Source organism: Aegilops tauschii, chromosome 2 (assembly GCF_002575655.3).
Source record: "Aegilops tauschii subsp. strangulata cultivar AL8/78 chromosome 2, Aet v6.0, whole genome shotgun sequence".
Taxonomy (NCBI): Eukaryota; Viridiplantae; Streptophyta; class Magnoliopsida; order Poales; family Poaceae; genus Aegilops; species Aegilops tauschii.
Window position 1 is genome coordinate 616037414 of NC_053036.3, and position 9059 is coordinate 616046472.

The window sequence follows — 9059 nt, forward strand, 5'->3', positions numbered from 1 at the left end:
ATCACCGAGTTATGTTGTGACGTTTGATAGCACACAAGGTGTTCCTCCGGTATTCGGGAGTTGCATAATCTCATAGTCAGAGGAATGTGTACAAGTCATGAAGAAAGCAATAGCAATAAAACTTAACGATCATTATGATAAGCTAACGGATGGGTCTTGTCCATCACATCATTCTCTAATGATGTAATCCCGTTCATCAAAGGACAACACATGTCTATGGTTTGGAAACTTAACCATCTTTGATTAACGAGCTAGTCAAGTAGAGGCATACTAGGGATACTCTGTTTTGTCTATGTATTCACACATGTACTAAGTTTCCGGTTAATACAATTCTAGCATGAATAATAAACATTTATCATGATATAAGGAAATATAAATAACAACTTTATTATTGCCTCTAGGGAATATTTCCTTCAGTCTCCCACTTGCACTAGAGTCAATAATCTAGTTCACATCGCCATGTGATTTAACACCAATAGTTCACATCACCGTCTGATTAATACATCGCCATGTGACCAACACCCAAAGGGTTTACTAGAGTCAGTAATCTAGTCCACATCGCCATGTGATTAACACCCAAAGAGTACTAAGATGTGATCATGTTTTGCTTGTGAGAGAGGTTTAGTCAACGGGTCTGCCACATTCAGATCCGTATGTATTTTTGCAAATTTCTATGTCTACAATGGTCTGCACGGAGCTACTCTAGCTAAATGCTCCTACTTTCAATATGTATCCAGATCGAGACTCGGAGTCATCCAGATTGGTGTCAAAGCTTGCATCGACGTAACTCTTTATGACGAACTCTTTTATCACCTCCATAACCGAGAAATATTTCCTTAGTCCTCTAAGGATAATTTTAACCGCTGTCCAGTGATCTACTCCTAGATCAATATTGTACTCCCTTGCCAAACTCATGCTAAGGTATAGAATAGGTCTGGTACACAGCATGGCATACTTTATAGAACCTATGGCTGAGGCATAGGGAATGACTTTCATTCTCTTTCTATCTTCTGTTGTGGTCGGGCTTTTGAGTCTTACTCAACTTCACACCTTGCAACATAGGCAAGAACTCCTTCTTTGATTGTTCCATTTTGAACTACTTCAAAATCTTGTCAAGGTATATACTGATTGAAAAATCTTATCAAGCGTCTTGCTCTAGATCTCGATGCTCAATATGTAAGTAGCTTCATCGAGGTCTTTCTTTGAAAAACTCCTTTCAAACACTCCTTTATTCTTTCCAGAACATTTTACATCATTTCCGATCAACAATATGTCATTCACATATACTTATCAGAAAGGCTGTAGTGCTCCCTCTCACTTTGTTGTAAATACAACCTTCACCGCAAGTTTGTATAAAACTATATGCTTTGATCGATTCATCAAAGTGAATATTCCAACTCTGAGATGCTTGTACCAGTCCATAGATGGATCGCTGGAGTTTACACACTTTTTAGCACCTTTAGGATTGAGAAAACCTTCTGGTTGCATCATATACAACAAATCCATTAAGGAATGCAGTTTTGACATCCATTTGCCAGATTCATAAAATGTGGCCATTGCTAATATGATTCCGACAGACTTTAAGCATCGCTACGAGTGAGAAAATCTCATCGTAATCAACACCTTGAACTATCAAAAACGTTTTGCGACAAGTCGAGCTTTGTAGATAGTAACACTACCATCAGCGTCCGTCTTCCTCTTGAAGATCCATTTATTATCAATGGCTTGCCGATCATCGGGCAAGTCCACCAAACTCCACACTTTGTTCTCATACATTTATCCTATCTCAGATTTCATGGCCTCAAGCCATTTTGTGGAATCTGGGCTCATCATCGCTTCCTCATAGTTCGTAGGTTCGTCATGGTCTAGTAACTTGACTTCCAGAACAGGATTACCGTACCACTCTGGTGCGGAACGTGCTCTGGTTGACCTACGAGGTTCGGTAGTAACTTGATCTGAAGTTTCATGATCATTATCATTAGCTTCCTCACTAATTGGTGTAGGCATCACTAGAACTGATTTCTGTGATGAACCACTTTCCAATTCGGGAGAAGGTAGAATTACCTCATCAAGTTCTACTTTCCTCCCACTCACTTCTTTCGAGAGAAACTCCTTCTCTAGACAGGATCCATTCTTAGCAACGAATATCATCTGTGATAGAAGGTGTACCCAACAGTTTCCTTTGGGTATCGTATGAAGACGCATTTCTCCTATTTGGGTTCGAGCTTATCAGGTTGAAGCTTTTTCACATAAGCATCGCAGTCCCAAACTTTAAGAAATGACAGCTTAGGTTTCTTGCCAAACCACAGTTCATGCGGTGTCGTCTCAACGGATTTAGATGGTGCCCTATTTAACGTGAATGCAGCTGTCTCTAATGCATAACCCCAAAACGATAGTGGTAAATCGGTAAGAGTCATCATAGATCGCACCATATCTAATAAAGTACGGTTACGATGTTCGGACACACCACTATGCTGTGGTGTTCCAGGTGGCGTGAGTTGTGAAACTATTCCACATTGTTTTAAATGAAGGCCAAACTCGTAACTCAAATATTCGCCTCTGCGATCAGATCGTAGAAACTTTATTTTCTTGTTACGATGATTCTCAACTTCACTATGAAATTCTTTGAACTTTTCAAATGTTTCAGACTTGTATCTCATTAACTAGATATACCCATATATGCTCAAATCATCTATGAAGGTTAGAAAATAACGATACCCGTCGCGAGCCTCAACACTCATTGGACCGCATACATCGGTATGTATTATTTCCAATAAGTTAGTGGCTTGCTCCATTGTTCTGTAGAACGGAGTCTTAGTCATCTTGCCCATGAGGCATGGTTCACAAGCATCAAATGATTCATAATCAAGTGATTCCAAAAGTCCATCCGCATGGAGTTTCTTCATGCGCTTTACACCAATATGACCTAAACGGCAGTGCTACTAGTATGTTGCACTATCTTATCAATTTTGCATCTTTTGGCATCAATATTATGAATATGTGTATCACTACGATCAAGATTCAATAAACCATTTACATTGGGTGTATGACCATAGAAGGTTTTATTCATGTAAACAGAACAACAATTATTCTCTGACTTAATGAATAACCGTATTGCAATAAACATGATCCAATCATATTCATGCTCAACGCAAACCACAAATAACATTTATTTTGGTCCAACACTAATCTCGAAGGTAGAGGGAGTGAGTGATGGTGATCTTATCAACATTGGAATCACTTCCAACACACATCGTCACCTCGCGCTTAAGTAGTCTCTGTTCATTTTGCAATTCCTGTTTCGAGTTACTAATCTCAGCAGCTGAACCGGTATCAAATACCCAGGGGCTGCTATGAACACTAGTAAATTTACACATCAATAACATGTATATCATATATACCTTTGTTCACTTTGCCATCCTTCTTATCCGCCAAGTATTTGGGGTAGTTCCGCTTCCAGTGACCATTTCCTTTGCAGTAGAAGCACTCAGTTTCAGGCTTGGGTCTAGTTTTGGGCTTCTTCATGGGAGTGGCAACTTGCTTGCCATTCTTCTCAAACTTCCCTTTCTTTCCCTTGCCCTTTTACTTGAAACTAGTGGTCTTGTCAACCATCAACACTTGATGCTCTTTCTTGATTTCTACCTTTGCCAATTTTAGCATCACGAAGAGCTCGAGAATCGTTTTCGTCATCCCTTGCATATTATAGTTCATCACGAAGTTCCAGTAACTTGGAGATGGTGACTAGAGAACTCTGTCAAGCACTATCTTATCTGGAAGATTAACTCCCACTTGATTCAAGCGATTATAGTTCTCAGACATTCTGAGCACATGATCACTGGTTGAGCAATTCTCCTCCATCTTGTAGGCAAAGTACTTGTCAGAGGTCTCATACCTCTCGACTCGGGCATGAGTATGAAATACCAATTTCATCTTGGAACATCTTATTTGCTCTGTGGCGTTCAAAACGCTTTTGAAGTCCCGGTTCTAAGTCGTAAAGCGTGGCGCACTAAACTATCAAGCAGTCATCATACCGAGCTTGCCAAACGTTCATAACGTCTGCATCTGCTCCTGCAATAGGTCTGTCACCTAGCGGTGCATCAAGGACATAATTCTTCTGTGCAGCAATGAGGATAATCCTTAGATCACGGACCCAGTCCGCATCATTGCTACTATCATCTTTCAACTTATTTTTCTCTAGGAACATATCAAAATAAATGGGAGCTATAGCGCAAGCTATTGATCTACAACATAGATATGCAAAATACTATCAGGACTAAGTTCATGATAAATTAAGTTCATTTAATCATATTACTTAAGAACTCCCACTTAGATAGACATCCCTCTAGTCATCTAAATGATCACGTGATCCATATCAACTAAACCATGTCCGATCATCACGTGAGATGGAGTAGTTTTCAATGGTGAACATCTCTATGTTGATCATATCTACTATATGATTCACGTTCTACCTTTTGGTCTCAGTGTTCCGAGGCCACATCTGCATATACTAGGCTCGTCAAGTTTAACCCGAGTATTCTGCACTTGCAAAACTGGCTTGCACCCGTTGTATATGAACGTAGAGCTTATCACACCCGATCATCATGTGGTGTCTCGGCACGACGAACTGTAGCAACGGTGCATACTCAGGGAGAACACTTATACCTTGAAATTTAGTGAGGGATCATCTTATAATGCTACCTCCGTACTAAGAAAAATAAGATGCATAAAAGATAAACATCACATGCAATCAAAATATGTGACATGATATGGCCATCATCATCTTGTGCCTTTGATATCCATCTCCAAAGCACCATCATGATCTCCATCGTCACCGGCTTGACACCTTGATCTCCATCGTGGCGTCGTTGTTTGCTACCTCTTGAGCATGCGTTGGTTTTCCCTTGAAGAGAAAAGGGTGATGCAGCAAAGTAGCATAAGTATTTCCCTCAGTTTTTGAGAACCAAGGTATCAATCCAGTAGGAGACAACGCACAAGTCACCTAGGACCTGCACAATCAATCAAGAACCTTGCAACCAACGCGATAAAGGGGTTGTCAATCCCTTCACGGTCACTTGCAAAAGTGAGATCTAATAAAGATAGTAAAGTAAATATTTTTGGTATTTTTGTTGTATTGATTGGAAAGTAAAGATTGCAAAATAGTAAACAATACAATACGTGCCTTGCTGCCCCTACTGTCACTGGGAAAGGACACCGCAAGATTGAACCCAAAGCTAAGAACTTCTCCCATTGCAAGAAAGATCAATCTAGTAGGCCAAACTAAACCGATAATTCGAAGAGACTTGCAAAGATATCAAATCATGCATATAAGAATTCAGAGAAGAACCAAATAATATTCATAGATAATCTTGTTCATAAATCCACAATTCATCGGATCTCGGCAAACACACCGCAAAAGAGTATTACATCAAATAGATCTCCAAGAACATCGAGGAGAACTTTGTATTGAGAATCAAAGAGAGAGAGAGAGAGAGCCATCTAGCTAATAACTATGGACCCGAAGGTCTGTGGTAAACTACTCACGCATCATCGGAGAGGCAATGGTGTTGATGTAGAAGCCCTCCGTGATCGATTCCCCCTCCAGCAGATCGCCGGAAAAGGCCCCAAGATGGGATCTCACGGGTACAGAAGGTTGCGGCGGTGGAAAAGTGGTTTCGTGGCTCTCCCTGATGTTTTTAGGGTATAAGAGTATATATAGGTGAAAGAAGTACGTCGGTGGAGCTCCGTGGGGCCCACAAGGGTAGGGGGCGCGCCTACCCCCCTGGGCACGCCCTCCTGCCTCGTGGCTTCCTCGCAGAGTTCCAGACTTCGACTCCAACTCTTCTGGTTTGCTTTCGGTCCAAGAAAGATCATCGCGAAGGTTTCATTCCGTTTGGACTCCGTTTGGTATTCCTTTTCTGCGAAACTCTAAAATAGGCAAAAAAAATAGAAACTGGCACTGGGCCTCCGGTTAATAGGTTAGTCCCAAAAATAATATAAAAAGAGCATATTAAAGCCTATTAAACATCCAAAACAGATAATATAATAGCATGAAACAATAAAAAATTATAGATGCGTTGGAGACGTATCAAGCATCCCCAAGCTTAATTCCTGCTCGTCCTCGAGTAGGTAAATGATAAAAATAGAATTTTTGATGTGGAATGCTACCTAACATAATTATCAATGTAATTTTCTTTATTGTGGCATGAATGTTCAGATCTGAAAGATTCAAGACAAAAGTTTAATATTGACATAAAAATAATAATACTTCAAGCATACTAACAAAGTAATCATGTCTTCTCGAAATAACATGGCCAAAGAAAGTTCATCCCTATAAAATCATATAGTTTGTCTATGCTCCATCTTCGTCACACAAAATGTTCAAATCATGCACAACCCTGATGAAAAGCCAAGCAATTGTTTCATACTTTAGTATTCTCAAACTTTTTCAACTTTCACGTAATACATGAGCGTGAGCCATGGACATAGCACTATAGGTGGAATAGAATGGTGGTTGTGGAGAAGACAAAAAGAGGAAGATGGTATCACATCAACTAGGCGTATTAATGGGCTATGGAGATGCCCATCAATAGATATCAATGTGAGTGAGTAGGGATTGACATGCAACGGATGCACTAGAGCTATAAATGTATGAAAGCTCAACAAAAGAAACTAAGTGGGTGTGCATCCAACTTGCTTGCTCACGAAGACCTAGGGCATTTTGAGGAAGCCCATTGTTGGAATATACAAGCCAAGTTCTATAACGAAAATTCCCACTAGTATATGAAAGTGACAAAATAAGAGATTCTCTATCATGAAGATCATGGTGCTACTTTGAAGCACAAGTGTGGTAAAAGGATAGTAGCATTGTCCCTTCTCTCTTTCTCTCTCTCTTTTTTTTGTTTGGCTTCTTTGGCCTCTTTTTTTCCATTGGCTTCTTTGGCCTCTTTTTTTTCCTCACACGGGACAATGCTCTAATAATGATGATCATCACACTTCTATTTATTTACAACTCAAGGATTACAACTCGATACTTAGAACAAAATATGACTCTATATGAATGCCTCCGGCGGTGTACCGGGATGTGAAATGAATCAAGAGTGACATGTATGAAAAATTATGAATGGTGGCTTTGCCACAAATACGATGTCAACTACATGATTATGCAAGGCAATATGACAAAAATGAAGCATGTCATAATAAACGGAACGGTGGAAAGTTGCATGGCAATATATCTCGGAATGGCTATGGAAATGCCATAATAGGTAGGTATGGTGGCTATTTTGAGGAAGGTAAATGGTGGGTTTATGGTACCGGCGAAAGTTGCGTGGTACTAGAGAGGCTAGCAATGGTGGAAGGGTGAGAGTGCATATAATCCATGGACTCAACATTAATCATAAAGAACTCACATACTTATTGCGGAAATATACAAGTCATCAAAACCAAGCACTACGTGCATGCTCCTAGGGGGATAGATTGGTAGGAAAATACCATCGCTCGTCCCCGACCGCCACTCATAAGGAGGACAATCAAAGAAACACCTCATGCTTCAAATTTTTTACACAACGGTTACCATACGTGCATGCTACGGGACTTGCAAACCTCAACACAAGTATTTCTCAAATTCACAATTACTCAACTAGCATGACTCTAATATCACCATCTTCATATCTCAAAACAATCATCAAGCATCAAACTTCTCATAGTATTCAATGCACTTTATATGAAAGTTTTTATTATACCCATCTTGGATGCCCATCATATTAGGACTAATTTTATAGCCAAAGCAAATTACCATGTTGTTCTAAAAGAATCTCAAAATAATATAAGTGAAGCATTAGAGATCAATAATTTCTATAAAATAAAACCAGCACCGTGCTCTAAAAAGATATAAGTGAAGCACTAGAGCAAAATTATCCAGCTCAAAAGATATAAGTGAAGCACATAGAGTATTCTAATAAATTCCGATTCATGAGTGTCTATCCCAAAAGGTGTGTACAGCAAGGATGATTGTGGTAAACTAAAAATCAAAGACTCAAATCATACAAGACGCTCCAAGCAAAACACATATCATGTGGTGAATAAAAATATAGCCTCAAGTAAAGTTACCGATAGACGAAGACGAAAGAGGGGATGCCTTCCGGGGCATCCCCAAGCTTAGGCTTTTGGTTGTCCTTGAATTTTACCTTGGGGTGCATTGGGCATCCCCAAGCTTAGGCTCTTGCCACTCCTTATTCTAAAATCCATCAAATCTTTACTCAAAAACTTGAAAACTTCACAACACAAAACTTCAACAGAAAATCTCATGAGCTCCGTTAGTATAAGAAAATAAACCACCACTTTAAGGTACTGTTATGAACTCATTATTTATTTATATTGGTGTTAAACCTACTGTATTCCAACTTCTCTATGGTTCATACCCCCCGATACTACTCATAGATTCATCAAAATAAGCAAACAACACACGAAAAACAGAATCTGTCAAAACAGAACAGTCTGTAGAAATCTGTATCATTAGAATACTTATGTAACTCCAAAAATTCTGATATAAATTGGAGGACGTGCGGAATTTGTCTATTAATCATCTGCAAAAAGAATCAACCTAAAATCACTCTCCAGAAAAACATGGCAGCTATTCTCGTGAGCGCAAAAGTTTCTGTTTTTAACAGCAAGATCGCAAAGACTTCACCCAAGTCTTCCCAAAGGTTCTACTTGGCACAAACACTAATTAAAACCTAAAACCACATCTAAGAAGAGGATATATGAATTATTTATTACTAAACAGGAACGAAAAGCAAAGAACAAAAAATAAAATTGGGTTGCCTCCCAACAAGCGCTATCGTTTAACGCCCCTAGCTAGGCATAAAAACAAGAATAGATCTAGGTATTGTCATCTTTGGTATGCAATCCATAAGTGGATCTCATAATAGATTCATAAGGTGATTTAATTTTCTTCCTAGGAAAGTGTTCCACGCCTTTCCTTAACGGAAATTGGAATCTAATATTTCCTTCTTTCATGTCAGTAATTGCACCAATCGTTCTAAGGAAAGGTCTACCAAGAA